The sequence below is a fragment of the Amblyomma americanum genome, chromosome 7, assembly GCF_052857255.1.
Source record: "Amblyomma americanum isolate KBUSLIRL-KWMA chromosome 7, ASM5285725v1, whole genome shotgun sequence".
NCBI lineage: Eukaryota > Metazoa > Arthropoda > Arachnida > Ixodida > Ixodidae > Amblyomma > Amblyomma americanum.
The window spans coordinates 119686088-119704220 of NC_135503.1; the positions used below are offsets into that span (position 1 = coordinate 119686088).

General features: G+C 45.3%; 1 protein-coding gene and 1 pseudogene across 1 annotated transcript in view; one reads left to right on the forward strand and one right to left on the reverse strand.

Annotated features, from left to right (window-relative positions):
- The window catches only part of LOC144098024 (uncharacterized), a 187155-nt gene that overhangs the window by 98390 nt on the left and 70632 nt on the right, over positions 1-18133 (forward strand). The window lies entirely within an intron of this gene.
- LOC144096844 (uncharacterized) lies at positions 12091-17145 on the reverse strand (annotated as a pseudogene).

The window sequence follows — 18133 nt, forward strand, 5'->3', positions numbered from 1 at the left end:
GCATTTTGTTCTGAAGTGTGTTTTTTCAATTTAGTTTTTTTATGGTTGGTTGCTTAGTATTTTATAACGATGCTAAATTAACGATATTCTATTTGCATCTCTTCGCACCTCAGATATGTAACGCCCCCCCCCCCCCCCACTATTATACTCCAGTCAAAGCGTGTGACATTTGAATAAATAAATAAGTAACAACAGGCACTACATGAAAGCTGCATGGGCCATTACATAATGTCTTATGTGTAAAAGTCACGCATGCACATGCAAGCACATGACATGTGTAAGCAGGAGGAAAGATTATCCAGAAATAATAACAGTCAAGCGCTGCGATTAAGTCGTGCGAAAAGATCTGGAGTGTAAAGTTTTTGAAAAACTCGGCAACCTATGATACACAGTAAAAGCTCTGGTAACTCATACTAAGGCGCAATAAGATAATCTATGTTCTGTAAACAGTAGCATGTAGTACATTGAAACTTTTAGCGAAATGGGTCGGTGATGCGATAAATAGAACCACGTCTTCTTCTAGCTCAGTGTTAAGCTTTGAAATGTGTGTATGCTATGACACATGCTCCTTGAACGCTACCTGCTTTAAGTTTGTGTTGTCGTACTCCAGGTTATGCGTGCGATGAGCCGAAGCATTAATTGGTGTGGATTTGGGCAAGTTAAAACAAATCTATTCAAACGTCCAAGGATTTAATTTTAACCAGGAGAGCATTTGTAATGATTTCCCAATTCGACTTAGTTGGGCTGTACAGAAAATATTTGTATCAGTGCACATGATCTAACGTTCTGATTCAGGTATTGTTTACATATATTTAAAGCAAAAGTGAACCTGAAATGAATCTCTGTAGAAGAGCTTGGGTAGCACATAAACAACACGTAGCAAAAATATTAAGTTTAACATATTGTAACCTTTTACTCAGGTATGTTCTCAACAGGTTCACAGCAGTTCTCCGCTATCCACGTTTAATGAAGTTTTGTTAAATGGATGTCTATTTTTGACTATATATGTAGAAGTGAATTGGGAAGCTTATGGAAGGGGTGGCTTCGGTGAGAGACGCGCTGTAGTCATGCCAATCCCTCAGACACCCGAACAAGTAACCGAGAACAAACAACCCGACTCGAAAAGAGAGCGAGATACCCTCTGACTTCTTATGGGTCGTGGATCAGTGCATCAGACTGCCCATAGGGTGTCTTTAAGGTGAGTTCCTATCGCCTTCTCAACAGAGTTGAAAGAACAATGAGTTCGTGCCTCTCAAGGCCTTTGCTGCAACTCGAGGGTAGAATTTTTTTCTTGGGAGGATCGTATAGCTGACGAAACATGGATGAACTGCCATCAGCCACGAAAAATAACGAGTGAAAAGGGGCTTTAAAAAGTCCACAAAAATTGGCTGTTGTTTAGCTCCGGTTAACCCTAGTTGAATTGCGAAAGCTTCGTTTCCTCGGCACGTCGTCTACGCAACGTCTCGTTCCGACGCTGTCGAGAGCTCAAATCAGTCCCTCCCGCAGTTGAATAGTCACTCCGGGACGTGGTACGACTTCTTCTAGCCGCATCTTCGTTACGATGCTTCTCGAGTCGTGCGGCGCGCTCTTCTGCCGTCTCTTGAGAGCGTTGTCTTGAGAACGTTCTTACGTTGCCTCTTTCGCGCTCTCCATCCACTGAGGCGAAGCGCATAAATATATACCCCCCGCGAGGCGACACCTCCTCTCCCTCTACCCTAGTGGAGCACATCTGGTTGAGCGAGCGGCGACGGCAGCGGCGTCGACGGCGGCGCCATCTGTTGGAGCGCGCCTGTGGCGTTGCTAGGCAACGGCGCGGCATACGGCTGAAGTGCGACCACGCGACCACGCGACGAGCCGAGCTGGCTGCCTGGCTGGCGTAGTGTTGCTTGCGCAACAAAAGCCAAAAGGTATCCATGCTCAACCGTCTCCAGACTTGAAAATTAGTGTAAACCTTGTTTGGGAAGAAAAAGTAGTTATTTTGCAAGATTTCAGGTGCAAGAAAAGAAGCCACCACTTGTACAACATACCGCATATACCTATAGACAGGTAGCGCAAGACAAACGTAATCAAGTGAGAGCGAGAGAGGAATTCTGCGGTACTTAACAGCTCCAAAATCACATGCGGCGCGCAATCAGATGTCTATGTAGTGACCTCTTTAGTACAGGCCAGTACCCATTTGGCGTCTTGCCCTGGTCGCTTTCGAGCGCTCTGAAAAGACATTTCTGACTCGGGTAGGCGACGGTGGAGGCTTTTCTTTTACAGTCGACTGATTATTTGGCAGCGTGTGACTTCAGTGCGGTCTCACGAATTCTGAAATAGAAGTCATCAGGAACCGAGCACTCTGTGTCTCCGGGGTATTTTCTTGCGATTCAGCGCGACGCCGGCATACAGGGGATGCATGACGGCGTGGCCGCCCGTTTTGAGCCGGCCAGTTGGCTGTGTTAAAGCGTTCCTTTGTTTTCTACACACGTTCCGCTCTACTTTCAAGCAAAGGAAGTTCATGAGTATGTGCCGGAGTCTCTGAATGTTAGTTCCTGGTGCGTAGCAGCAGTGACCAACACGATAATGTCGATGACTGCACCAGCGCCGCTGTGTTCGAAATTAAGGAAAATGCTTAGTGCAAGGCTCCTCGTGCGGTGTTTTTGCTCCTGAAGTTTGGATGATACATCACTGCCACTTAATTTTTTTCTGTTTGAATGCATACATTAGTGCATGCAGTGAAGAAATAATTGTGCACTGCGCAAGTTCGTTTTTGTCGTCATTAGGGGCAGTCACCGCGGTGCATTTGTTGAGTGATTTCGGTGATGTCCTGCTTAACCGAGCTCGAAAGTCATGCTGCGTTGCACTAGATAGCATCCCTGTAGGCAGTGCCCTGAGTAAGGAATATCCACGAGCTCTGATAAAGCCTCCAGTATGTAATAAATAAAATGAGGCGAACGTCACTGGCTCGTGGTGCCAGGCGAATGCTTTCATATTGCACTTCAGTCGTGTGACCACTTTGCTAGGTCTCCAAGGATTCAGCTTAATTTGTGGTGGCCTGTCCGACACAGATACAGAGCTGGCTCCGAAATTTCGTGCTTTGGGTCAGTGGATCAAAGAGACTGTGATCGAAACGGCCAGTCGTAACACCTTAATGTGCGTCCCTTTCGAAAGCATCGCTTTTGTAAACGAAGCTGACTGAGTTACCCGAGTGGCCAAAACGCCGGAAACGCACGAAGCGACTTATATGCAGCTAAATGTGGCGGAGAAACAAGACCTCTTGGAAGGTCTTGGAAAGTTGAAAACTTCGCTTCAAAGAGTGACTAGTCTCAAGTGATAATTCGCGAGCATGCATGGATGGATGGAAGATAGGAGCGCCCCTTTGAAACGAAGTGGTGGCAGTTGGAAGTTGCCACCATGCTCGCCTTTTTGTATTTTTTAAAGCAATCTTAACCTTTACGGTGTTATCTAAAATTCGCCAGTTTGTATATATACAAATTTTAATCCTGAACTTGTAACCTTACGTCACTGCCCTGCCTTTGAGCCCCAAATGTTCGATTTTTTTTGCTAACTTTTACCACTCATCATTAAAATGACCATTATTATCTCTAAACCGCAGGGCCTCTGTGAGAGTGTCTGTGCCTTCATATACATCCAGACGGATTCCGTCATATTCTAGTATGAGGTGTTCAATTGTTGCTACAGATTTACGACAAATTGCACATGTGTCACATTCCTTGATGAATTTCTCTTTGTAGTTTCACGTTCTGACGCATCCTGATCTGGCGTCAAAGAGCAAGGATTAGCCTGTTGATTATCATAGAATGGTACCTGGCTGATTAGTTCTTTGCAAGTTTTATTTAGTTTCATAGCTTGCTTATTTTATATTAAATTAATCCAATTCTTACCGTCTGCGTTTTTAATCATCATCATCAGCCTGACTACAACAACTGCAGGGCAAAGGCCTCTCTTATGTCTTTCCAATTAACCCTGTCCTTCGCCAGCTGCGCCCACCCTATGCCTGGAAACTTCCTAATCTCATCCGCCCACCTAACCTTCTGCCACCCCCTGCAACGCTTACCTTCTCATGGAACCCATTCCGTTACCCTTAAGGACAAGCTGTTATCTTGCCTTCGCAGTACATGCCCTGCCCAAGCCCATTTCTTCCTCTTGATTTCGACTAGGATGTCATTAACACGCGTTTGTTCCCTATCCCGCTCTGCCCGCTTCGGGTCTATTAAAGTTACGCCTATCATTTTTCTTTCCATGGCTTGCTGTGTTGTCCTTACCTTAAGCTGAATCCTTTTCGTTAGCCCCCACTTTTCTGCCCACGTTTCTGTGTTTTCACCTGTCGTTAAAGATCGTTGCTTCTTCACACTTTTCTTGGTCATACATAGTGTTCTGTTTCCTACCCTTTTTCGCAGCTCTGAGGGAACGCTCATTCTGTGTAAGTATTTAAACATCATAGCTGCGCACCTGTTATCGTTCAATTTCCTCAGGCGTTCTTTACATAATATTTTGCTCTGAGCTTCCTGTGCTTCAAACGATGGCCAGGCCATGTCGCTCTTCGCTGCCTCATTTGTGGTTTTGCCGTAAGCACGTAGTACTACTCTTCCGACAGCTGTTTGATTTGCTGTTAATCTCGACCGAACTTTCGCCCTTAGGCATGAAACCAGATTCCGAAATGTAATCCCTGGCACATTTATTCTTTTCCAAATACCTCTCAGTACTTCATACTAAGAAGGTCTGTTCATGCTTTTAAATGTATATCTGTGCTTCATTTACCAATGCCGCAATATATTTATTCTGCCAGTCTGGGCATCTCATGGTCTTCTGTTGTAAGAACCTTATCAGTGGAATTGTTAGAGACCATCAGACCTTATTTAATTGCGCCAAAAGTGAATTCGAGAGCGTCTTTTTTGTCTCCACAAAAATTAACTAAAGTATGCAAATCTTCCTGGCTATCAGCTAATAATACAATATCGTCCACATGCATTAAACCAGAGAGCTGCTGATCTAGAACCTTCCAACGCAATATGTGCGATAGAATATATATATATATATATATATATATATATATATATATATATATATATATATATATATATATATATATATATATATATATATATATATATATATATATATATATATAGCAGACAAAGTCAAGGAAATGAGGGGCTCGTTTTGATAAACTTATGAAGATGAAGGGAGCCAACAGTCACCGAAAGCAAGGTGCATCGGGGAATGGAATGTATTTTTTTTTACGTGTAGTGCTAATCAGTGGGATAATAATACTTGGATTAATCTATCGCTAAAAGGAAATAATTATAAAGCAGCAGAAAAAAACAACTATGCCCCAGGTGGGATCCGAACCCACGACCTCCGAATATCGCGTCCGGTGCTCTACCAACTGAGCTACGGCGACGGCTGTCCAATCTGCTGCTCTCGTCCGTATTTATGTTTATTGGGTGTAAGCGAACCTTGAGAGTGTTCACCAGCGCCACCCTCGACCATAGCGGCGGACGTAGCACGTCCTGTATTACCGCGAGTGTGACGTGGAACGTCATCTAACGGCGTGGGCGGAAACTGTGCGAGAGCCCTCTTATGCTACCTATGGCATCAAGACTGCCAGAACCGTGACCCTCGTAAAGCTAATTGCAGACAAAGTTAAGGAAGTATGTTAAGGAAGTAAGATAAGGAAGTTAAGGAGTATATATACTTGTACGCTTCTTTCCGTATTTGTCATATAAAGGATAGAGGACAACACTGCCTTGAATGTTTGCCTACCTCGACGGTTGTCTGTTGTCTTAAATGTTATCTTTTCCCAAGCAATTTCAACTTTATTATCTTCGTACATTTCCTTAGGAAATCAATTATCTCATGACCGATGCGTTGATCTTTTAATATATTCCACAGGAATTCGCTATTCACCTTGTCGAAGGCGCCGCTTATATTGCTTGTATCCAGAAAGGCTAAATACAGAGGCCTACTTTCCGCTCTAGCTATTTGTGTAAATTAGGTAAGCGGGCAGAGGCTATCATCTAAGCGTCCACCGCTCCTGAACCCGTTCGGAAATTCACCGAATACGTTATCACTTTGTATCCATGTCTGCATTTTAGAACGAAGCGCTTATTCACTAGCAAAGCTGAAAAAAATTGCAGTAGCTTAGCTCGGCTATGTTAGGATATATGCAGCGAAAGCAAGTGTGAAACTCTCCGGTTGTCCTTGTCACATATTCCACAATGTATGAAGCACAGGCATAAAGGTTCAGTATGACCTGAAGGTCCATGTTTGATTTCAGCGCCGAGGCTATCCAAGGATTGAAGGGGTCGCGTCACTCTTACGCCTATTCTCTAGGCTAACGGCACGTTGTTCTTCTGTTTCTTCAGCCCGCCGCTGAAGTCTCTTGGTCGCATTCCATCATTCATCACGGGCCGTCTTCAGTGAAGCAGGACTCAGGTCTCTCTTACGGCTGCTGTCTCTGCTGCTAGCGGTCGAGACAGCGGACGTTAAACGTGCCTATCTCGCGGCGGCATATTCACGGCGGCGTTTAGCCAATCGTTCGACGCGCGGTTCGTCTGTTACCTGGGCGATTCGTTTCCTCTTCATCTCGTTCCGCTGTCGATTCCAGGCCTCCTCCAGCTTATCAGAATTGTCGCCGTCCATACTATCGCCTCAACTGTGGTTGCGGCGCACGCCAGCTGTCCTTTTCAATGCTGTGACATCTTATCACGCCTGCGACGCAGCTGTCGAAGCGAGCGGAGGCGAGCGCAACGACGAGGAACGCGGTTCACGTCCTACCAAACGGCGGCGGCGGCGAGCGGCGCGATGCGAAGTCATGCCAGATGGCGCGGCGAGCGCGCGAAGCACAGTAACCTTCCGCGGCGAGGCGCGCGTTGTGACGTCACGTGCCTCGATGGAGTATGGCCACGGCGAAATCGCGAGTTTGCGGCCAATAAAGCTTTCCCTTTAAAATCCCAGGTATGTGCGAAGCTTCAACCTTAGACCATTGACAGATCGCCATCAGCGGAAACCTTGCGTAGCCGCTCTGTCAACACGCGGAACCGCGCCCCCCCCCCCGCCCCCCCCCCGCCTTTTACTCCCCGCTCGCGGCTGCCGATGGCGGCTGAAGATAAGATTTTGCATGCGGTTGCCTTTGAGGCGGTGTTGCCTGAAGTGCTTCCGCATGTCTAATTAAGGTTTAACTACGTTAAAACACTGCCATTTTAAAACGTCGCCGCCGGCAAACTGTCAGCCCCTATATAGCAAATGGTATCGTAATCGGCCTGAAGGATTTTCTCCCCTTTATAAATCAAACTTATTCTAATCTGTCACGAGCTGTACAAAATTACCTTATTTGTTGTGACACTTTACAATCCCTTTAACAAGGTTTCCCTGCTCCCCCACCAAGTTCATCAAACAGCTTAACTGGTATTTCGTCTGGTCCTGCAAATGTGCATTTAGGAATATTTATTTCCGCATTTTTTCAGTTTACCTTGATTATTTCTAAGCTCCTTTCGATTGTGGTATATTGTGCTGCTTCTCCGTTTGCGGCAGATTGCCTTATCTTCGCTTCTAAATGCCTCAGCTATAACTGACGCGATGTACTTGACAGCGTCGTGTCCCTCTAAACATTTCTCCTCGACATCTTGAATCCGTTCCCGCTTTCTTTGATTTTTTTTTTTACCCAGACAGCTTATATGGTCCAAGAATTTTCTCGACCGACCATTAATTGCATCTCGAACTTCAGGTATCCAGTTATGAATGGACTCCTTTATTTTACCCTGAACGAAGACATGTACTTCAAGTTTTATTTTTTAGTTAATATTTTCATTTTTATCTCTTTTGTGAAAGTTGCGTCTTCTTTGCCTATCAGCATTCTGTTGAAGCCACCTGTAGTTGTCTTCCCTTATTCCACGAGCTTCGTGGCTTCCTCTTTCATTTCCAGAGGTTTGCCACTTTTAGTTAATTTTTTTCCGTACTCTGGAGAATTTCGAAATTATTATAATCAGTTTTTCCATGGGGCGCTTCTATAGAAATTCCTTAGCGCCGGCTGCTATTAGCTCTACTTGTTCGTCACATAAGTTTTGAGTTGACTTTTGTGTTTTCTGCATTTCTCTTTTGATCGCGGCTCCGGTCTGGAAACTAATATGTTCATGATTACTCTCTAAACTGCACTCCCCCTCATTATCTATATCCATTTTTGAGAGCTTGCTACAGATTTCGTGCAACGGTAGGCAATAGTGAATGGTCGTCTGCTTGTTTCGCGATTCCAACGGGATTTGTGCCTCCTATTTAGTTTTCCTACTTGGACTACCTAGGTTGAACTACTCACAGAATTTTAGCTCTAAATTCGCGTTGAAATCTCTGATCCATCCAGATTACTGATGCGGCCATTCATGGTTCTATTTACAGTAACATCGGCACCGTCTCTAAAGTGCTTCACGTTGTCAGGTTATGGTAATCCGACGGTCATGAGGGGAGCGAAAAGGACTTGAAGAATAAATTGTTTATTGGGCTGACTCGCTCCCACAAAGAACTGAATGATGAGGCGGCGGCGATACCAACAAGCCTCCTCGGCGGTCCTGGAAAGAATGCCCGTCGCTCTCCGCATTGCTCAATTTGAAGCTGATAAAGAACTTTTGAGATATGGCGTGCAAAGTAACCACAGCTGTCTGGAACAACGTATAGGCTCCACCAACGGTTTTAAATAAGGACAGTTGGAAAACTTGACCCCGGGAATCGGCCCCGCTTCCCTTGCCGCTTTCATCTAAAATAGGGTGCCTCGATGGCCAGCGCCGCTTTCAGGGTGAGGACACCGCTCTCGGCAGCGGCGTGTTGGGACCCACTCTCCTGTCGGCTACATTGAGAGCAATACAGCGGCGGGCTGTATCGAATGAGAAAACTGCCTCTACGACGTGATATTCGGCAAAATTATTGTCGTGCGAAGACAGATAGATAGCTTAGAAGGTGAATCAGAGTTAGTACGCAAAAATATATCTTCTTTCGCTCCTAATCTGCCAAGAAACTCGGCGCCTTGTGAATAGTAATTACATCCTCACAACGGGAGATGCTTCAGTAAATGTGTTGACTAGCACCCTTTACATTTCATTGCTTTTCATACGAACAGCATTACTTATTTCGAGCTACATTTTTATATTCGCCAAAGACTGCCATTTAAACACCTTCTCGTTCCCTATGAATTCAAGTGCGAAAAGTCTACTTTTACGGCTGCTACTATTAGTTTACGAGGATGGCACGTTAAAGTTGCGCCTTATGAATCTCCCCCCCTCCCCCCTGCAAAAACTGTTCAAGAATGCAAGCACGCCTTAGGTCGCATACTATGGAGTCCTGTTGGTCACCAGCCCTCTCGCTTGACATCTGATTCCCACATTTTCGTCGGGCGCTCTCCCGGGCAAAGCGAAATAGCCGCTCTTTTTATAGCGCGAAAAGAACACCCGGGAACACAACAGTCCCTGATAGCTTCATTTCCAACTGCTGCATCACGCACACAACACGAGCTCACTTCAAGCAAAGAGGCATGGCCCAATGGGCGAAATTTCCTACTTTCGCCTCGGTTTTTGTATGTTTCGAGCGTTCCCCGCCAACTTCCTTCTCCCGATATGAGACGCATCATTAGGCGCCACGGCCTTTATTCTCCCTAGTATAGCAGCCTCAGTACACATCTCACCTTCTGCACCAGGCTCTCAAGAGTCGCGTTTTTTCCGCCATACCACTATCACGTGCGCCGATGACGTAGGCCGGTAAAGCTGTAACCATCTTGCAGTTTAGTGCGCCAAGGAGAGGCGAGGATTAAAACTTGGCAGGCCGCATCAAAATTTTCTGAGCGCTTTCTACAGAGCATGACGACAAAGACGTTTCCCAGAAAGGTACCCATATTTTTTAGGCTTGCTATCGAAGGTAAGCGACTATGTTAACGCTCGTCCTTCATTTTCTTCAGTTTTTTATCTTTATGTGACGAAGGCATTCTAAACCCCTCCCACCTTCCTTCTCTACTTTGCGCCAGCTCATTAAAAATCCTGGCACAGTACCTGCATTTTTTGCGTCCGTAAGCAAAAAACTTGTGACTGCGTGACGCGCAACAAAGGGAGCCTATTTTCCCCACTACAAGGGAAAAAGGCTCCTTTCGTTGGCGTCAAGCAGCCGCATTACAAACATTCCTCAAGCGTATTTATGGGCAGACATTTTCCAGAGTTATTTCTCGCTCTTGATGGCAGCTGCGGGAATGAGAGCTTGTCTTTCGAGTTGACTCGTCCGTGCTTTACGTAAAACGCGGTTTCCCAAATAGACCAGACCCATATACTTATATGAGATCTATTTCCTTGCCCGACTACTCTTGATTGAGGCGACAAGCCAGCGTCTTTTGGAAACTGGAGCACGCGGTTTTTAGGAAGCCAGGGAGGCGGCCAGCATTGCGGAGCTCCGACTCCCCTTTCTTAGCAGGGATAACGGGATTCTAACGAATTGGTTAGCAGGGGCTGACTTTGTGAGGTTCTTTTGTGAATTAGTCGCTTTTGATGTTTTTTTCTGCAAGTTTTGAAAAAGAAATATCAAAACTTGTCAGTTAACTTTGTCCTCGAATAAGGCTACTTAGCAACTACGAATCAGTAAAACGTCGTCGCAACGTATGATCAATCTACATGTAGTCAACACCGTTCAGAGCGAAACCGACCCGTGTGCATGATTTTTTTTTTTGCGGAACAATTAAGCCACGGAGGGAAGCAGTTAAGAAAGTATGACTATTAGGTTTCAGACGTGCCACAGTTATACACCTCAGAGCAGTGTGGCCACTGATATTTGGAAGAAAAATTTGCCATTACCCCTTGGAATTCTCTACATATGGGGCAGTGATCAGAAAGAGATCTCAGAGAATGTTGCAAAAGCGGCTGTCAACTACGCAGAAATGGCTATATTTGGCAGGTCATCCTCCGCGCTGCTGCCATACCCGATAAAATTGGCGCCCTGTGAGCAGTCCTTATGTTCGAACAACAAATGCAGCAGTGAGTGGGGAACACAGCAGTCCGTTATGAGTTTTCGATTGCGTGATGTTACAGCGTCTGCACCATGCATAATACACACTCAAGAGTGCAAGAATATTATTGCCACCTGCGAAACAACTATACACTGCCTATTTCCAGTTCAGTCGCCTTATTTCAGTTGCCACGCAGCCGCATGCAAACCACGCCACACGCATAGCGCACTGCACGCAACTGACGCGTATGACCCAACGTATCGCTCAGAGGGGGAAAATGCGGCGCGGGGTGGTACAATGGGTGTCCCCATTATGATGGCTAAAAAGGAGAGGTGACGCCACAACCGACTGTATAAAGGGCGACCTGGGCATTCCGGGGTCGCTTAGGGCAGCGCGCGGCCGAAGAAATACCACGCGATCATTGATTAGGGACCAAGCGTGCCGGTAGATGCCGCCAGTGCTCACCCTCAGAGCAGCACCCGAAACGCTCCGGCGCTGCCTTCAGGAGTACGGCGATGACGATAAAAATTTGCACAGGAGCTGCAGTAAACTCGGAATTTCACATTATAGACAGGGTACGGTTAGAATATTGCTCCGCGATACAAGCTAGAGGCAGTAAACCACAGATATTTGGTATCTTTGCTGTGAAGTGCAATGCTGCTAGGATTGAGATGATGCAATCCCTTAGAGCTTTTTTTCCCTCATTTTGTGCTGAAATGTTGGTTAGTGCTGTGCTGCCAATATGGTCTGGCACCTTCCGAACTAGCCGAGGCCTGAGCGCGCCCGCACTTCATTCTCCCGTAGGTTTTGCTAGTCCCGAGCCGTACGCAATGAACGCACACCACGTACCGCTTTGCAGGGCCCACGCGTTTCTTTGCTGCATTCGGCACGTTCACTGAAGTGACGTGCCATTGAGAGCGCGGTAGAACGTTAGTAGTATTAATTGCAGTGCATGCCACAGTCGTTAAAATGTGCTGTTATTCACGAATTTATTTACGCCGCTTTTACAAGTGATAACGAAAGTCTGAGCCTGAAAAATGCCAAGGGCGCTTTATTGTGCCATTAAAGAGATAGTCACTTAACTTTACGCACTTTTCTGGAGTGGGGCTTCTTGTTCAACATTTTTTCTTTGCGTTGCCCTCAGTGAGCAGCCCAGCGAAATTTGTCAAAAAGGGCCTTATGAACCTTTTCACTACAACTCTCACAAGTTCTATTCTATGGGCCTCCGAGTGGTTTTTGTTGCACATAAACACTGGGTTTTCAACAATTCAAGGGAGTGCAACTTCTCTAAACTTTTTTAAAGGCTGTGGCCCTTTCACCAACACTGCAGCCGCTTTAAGGCAGCACCCTCAAGGAGAGAAACGAAGCCCACGAAAGTCAAAGTGGGGTAGAAGGGCCCTCTACCCATTCCTGCAATCAGGGCAGTGGTAGTTGAAGAGGATGTTGGTGCACGTAACTTACCAATGCATCCCAAGGAGTCAATATTGCCTTGAACTGCCCTCACCGGGAAGCCAGCAATCAGAGCTAGCGTACTCGACCTCAGGCTCTGTTGTGGCAGACCTGGAAATAAAGTGTGGTATGCTGTAAAAAATAGGTAATAACAGGCTTTACACCAGTGACAAAAAAAAAGTAAACTGGTTATTGATTTCTTTGTATGAGAGTGTTTGCTACAGAGACCTTGACATCAAGTGCAGGCCAGCATATAGTTAAATAAAAAGCCACTTGAGACATTTTTTAAAAAATGCCTATATATGCTTCATAGTTATGATGCTCTTTTTTACAAAGATGCAGACCGTTAGATCTAAATCTTAGCTATGTTTTCAGCACTTTCTCCACAGTGCATTGATTAGGACAAAATGCACACTTGGGTAACGCTCAAATGCAGACAGGTAGGGGAGCGCAAGCTTTCGAACATCCTTTCCTGCAGTGGCCTTACTGTTTGAACAGGCAGGCGTGATGCTGCCCATAGATTTTCCACCACACTTTCAACACTGCCACTGCCTGACGAATGAATGATCCCAGTGATCAGAATCTTTTGAAGCACCGACAACGCTGAGTAGGCATGTGTTTGGTCATTGCTGCCATTTAGCTGCCGAATCCCATACAAAAATGTCCTATGGCCGGCTTTAGGATTTTGGCCCAAATAGCTATAGACCTTTCCTATTTCTTTCTATAGCTGTATATACAGGAGGATATATTTTTCTATAGAGAGCAAAAGACAGTTGTATGGTTCCAAAGCTATAGGTTTAGGGGCATAGATTTTTCAATAACTGGCAACAAGCACCTCTGTGGGTGCTTATTGACGTTCATAAACGGCCATAGACGGACATAGCTTTTTCCACAGACGCCCATAGGACGTTTTTGTATGGGATAGTAGAAAACAATGACTCTGCATCACCACTGGAAAACTTTCCCGTTAGCACAAAGTGAAATCCTGCATTTAGCAGGTGTTGTGGGCACATAACGGTGGATGCAGTTGTTACTGTCAGGGCTTTGTGATTCTCTTCAGTGAGAAATTCCACCTTGTGAATGGTGCCCTTCTTCCACGAGGCAAAATAATCCAGACATTTTGCCTCCAACCATAGAAGCCTACAATATAAAGTAAAATAAAAGTACAAACACAATGAAACATGATGCAAGAAAATGGCACCAAGCTTTCCTTTGCAGGACGAAAAAAAATTAAAAATGGTTTTAAAATGAGTACACGAGTAACAGCTTTCTCATGCACTTTTTAAATGGGTGCTTTTTTCAAGTGTACTTTATTTTAGTAAATTAAGTCTTCTCAAAGATAAGTGCTTTTGCATCTTTCACCATGAAGAATATACCTTTCATCACTTGCATTGTAGAAGGGCATCCTCAAAGCATCCCTGCTGACGGTATAAAATGTAGTGCTCTTGATGTTGTGCACCTAAAATCACTTATACACTATCTCCATGAATTCGATTGTGGGCAAGCAATCCTCGAATCCAGGAGCACCAAGACGATGTCCGTGCTGCTGCAAATATCTCAGGACTGAAGTGACCTTAAGAAAAAAAACAGCAGTGAGCATCTAAGCTAACTTCAGCCGCAGGTTTGATGAGTTAGAACTGGAGATATTGAAGAGACACAAATAGTTAATGGCCTTTAAGCAGGTGCAGGGACTGTGACTACCATTTATACTTGTATACAAGTTTCCCAAAAGGAAGGTCATCAATGCATATTTTACCTGCGGCGAGAAAATGACAACAGCTCTACTGACATTCATTTTCTCGAAGTTACTTGGCCAGAGGTGCTTCATCGTCAGGCACCGCACCATTTCAAAAGCACCCTGCCGTTCCTGCACGTTGTAGAGCAACCCACGAAAATATAAAGGGTTAGCATATTACGCAAAAGTTTCAAACCAAAAAAGCATTCTTTGTTACCTGAAGTAATCTGGCAGGATCAGCTTCCCTTTGTTTCTGAAAATTCTCTTTGCCTCAAGAAACTGTGACCTGATAATTTTCAGGATATGGCAGTAGTTAAATGACAAGTAGAGCTGCGGCCGACTTTCATCTAGAGGGTGTCTAGAAAAACAATGTTTAATAATGATTATTATGTCAGCTTAAAGCACCATTAAAAATTCCATACACAACAGCCAGAATGCAAACATGACAGCAGATTTAGCACTGAAATTTTCATAGCAACATATGCGTTACATAAGGCAACACTGAATGACTACTCACATTATGACAGGCTTCATAGGGCCACCTGACAAGCTTGAAAAAATTTGCAGTTCCCCTGTTGATTGTCTGCAATTAGCCTCACTACATGAAAGCCTGCCTCTTCGACAGATGCCATTACTTTAAGGGCAAGAATTTCTAGTTGTCCTCCAGTTAGAGCCTTCGAAAAATAATACCCAATGGGTAACCTGCAAAAGAATATAATAGTTGCAAGTTTGACAGTTATCATGATTTACCTGCTATCTTTCGACGCAGCTAAAAACTCAAAATACCTGTAATGAGCGGCGAGACCAAAAAAAACAAAACATAGAAGGTGTGTTGCCGATTCATCTTCTAGAGTGTAATCAACTTCAGCACCTCTCAAGTTTACCAGACCATGTACAGCATCTGATTGCTTGTGGTATATAGTACCCTGTTTAATAAACAACTCGTCCAAGATAAAGGAACCACATCGTGCCTGCAGAGATTAATGAAAACACATACATAAATAATTTCTTCATGTGCAACAGAGTATTTTACCTGTTCGGAGTGCTGTTTTGCTTCGACATGAAGCGGCTGCTTTATCAGTGAAGAAACTACCTCTCCAGTGCAAGCACCAATGTACCTCTTCAATGTCGACCTGCACGGTAATTTCAGCACCCCACTCTCTTTCAGCAGCTGGTAACATGATTGAGATTTGGCATGACAGAGTACACACTGGTGTATAGTTTCTTCCTGTCAGTGGCGCTTTGATGAGCCCAAAAAAGCCAGCTGCTCTTGAATGAAAAAGGCTCTTGCATTATTTTGCTCCAATTTTTCTGGAAAGAGTCCAAAATTTTGAAAGGCAAAATTTCAATGAACAGCAATTGTAATCGACAATCCAATACCGGATACCATACCTGAAGGACCGTGAAGTTCGTTTTTTTCATTACTGCCTCAGTTTTTTTCTTTTCATATCTGAGCAATGAGAGCTCCTTTTGCAGCTTTAAATTTTTATCCACAAGCCGTCTACATTTTCTCGAGTGTGTTGCTACCAGCCTTAATAGTTCTGAAACTCGGGAAACCGAGAGCCTTGTTTTGTGTCCCCTTAGCTGCCGGCTTTGATGACAACAGGCCGCTTCTCAGTGCCTATTCTGGAACTAACTGAAAGGTGGGATGCAAAAGCTGGCCAGAGGGGGCTTCTTGGATTGGCTCTAGCAAACACATTCCCGAAGGCTCCATTGGAGCTCCTGGCAGAGGTTGTTCTGCAGGTTCAGAACTCCCAGATTTCTGAACAGTTACAGCCTCGATGTTTCCATCATCGCTGGTTAGTGCTTCTGCTGCAGCTGTGTCAGGAATACATTCAATTTGCCTGAAATGCAATAAACAAACGAGTTTTATTACAACAGCTGCAACAGACAGCAATACAGTTAAGAATGATATTTAGAACCAGCATATGTTGTTTTTACAGCTAAACAGATACAAAAAGTGCGGCAAAAGAATTGTATTTACCTGTTTTTTTCGCAAGCCCAAGAGACTCGCTCAGAGAAGGAGCTGATGCAGGAAATTTTCGTTTTTAGTAGGCGTCGCGTCTGTTTTGGTGACGGTTGCAAGTACGCAGGGAATGCAGGAAAAACTGTTGGCACAGCATCAGGTTTCAACGTCCGCAGCTTAAGGCCTTCCCGATAATCTTCTGGCCTGAAGTGAAGGCTGCAGACCCTGATTCGGTCGCTTGGAACCCAGGGCTCTTCCCCTGGCCCTAGAAAAAAAGAGAGGCATCGTGGAAACAGGTATACATTACTTCACGCGGATACGTTCTGCCCATCGCTCAGTGCCACACAAAATCGACTACGGGAGCGCACGAGAGCTCCGAAGCTCGATCGCCACTCGGCGGGCGCCGTCGCTCCAAATTCACATTAAGAGCATGTTTCAAAGCAAAGTGCAGCGTAGTATCTTACCTTCTCCTTGTCGAGAGATGTTTTTAGACTATTGGTTCCGAATATCGGTCAGTTGAAACTCGTGAAATGAAATTCCTCTTGATGCTCGGCCGCTTGACTTGCACAACGGCATGCAGCACTAAACCATAGTGCATGAAAAGCCGCAAACGCGAAAGCCGGCGCCCACGGGGCTGAGAATCAGTGTCACTGAAACAGAATCTCGTAATCGAGATCTAGCCACACCAACAGATCACCAAGCCCTCAGCTAATCGACTGTTCGCGCACGTGCGTTTTTGTCGTTCCGTGCTCTCGCCGAAAATGCTTGGTGCCCGTGCGTGCGGCCGGCCACGGCGTGGGGGTGAACACTAGCGCCACTGTTCGCGGCGGCGGTTTGTGAAACTAAAAAAAACCCACAAGCAAAAGCATATCATCGGCGCTGTCGCAGCTGCTGGCGCAGCGCCGCACGCGCAGGTCGTCCCTTATACAGTAGGTCGCGGGTGACGCCAACGGCGGATGGAAGCCGCTCCTCCATTTCAAGCCGGGCGTAGGTGGCGCTGTTGGCCGTAATGCGATGCATGGTACGCGCCGCTGGCTTTGAGCATACGCAAGGACGCAGGCCTGCCGTGCATGCAACGCGCCGGCCTTTCAGTGATGTTGTTGAAAGCAATGGTTTAGCTCATTAAACGCTAGTCGATTGTGACTACGGCTGACATAATGCAATTTTAAGCCGTGGTGGTGCAGTGATTATAGCGCCCGATTGTTGTGCCCAAAGATGAGGGACGGCGTCCCGACCGCGGTGGCCGCTTTTCGGTGGAGGCGAAAAACAAAGCGCCCGTTTGCTGTGCGATGTTAGTACACGTTAAAGAACACCAGGTGGTCAAAATTTCCAGAGTCCTCCATGCCTCCACTACGGCATCCCTCATAGTCCGAGTCACTTTGGAACGTGAAACCCCACAAACAAAACCATTAACATCGAGTGGCTGTCATTGCAATACATCTGCGGTGTAAAACATCGGCGTATCAAAAATGTTATTCGCGAATCCTTTTAGTTTCAGGAATTTAAGGGTCCGAATGAGTCCTGTCTGGTCAAGATAGTGCATGTCGACAGGGGAAGACGCAGACCAAAAGAATGAGGATAGAAAGATGTTTCGGGTTTGTGCGATTTTATTTTTTTATTTACGTTGTTTATTGCCTCAGGGCATAAAGGAATATGTAAAAAGGAAATTAAAAGGGGTACTAAATGAGAGAAAAAAAGGTTGGCTGTTCTTTGGCTGGTGTCTTCCACTCCTTCAGTTTCAGGAATATGAGGCGTCAGCTTACTCCTAAAAAATGTCAATGGGGTTAAAAACAGGTAATACAAAGCATAGAAAAAATTTATTGCACATCGCAGTAACAGCAAATCACTGCACATCATACACTAAGGGTGATTCAATAAAAAAGATACCACATTTACACATGCTTCTGTGTAATTTGAAAGAAAAAGATTAAACATTGTACACCGACGGAATTGAACATCAGGAATTTCTGGCACTTGGTTAAAATCGCTTTCTGCACTGCACGAGTCC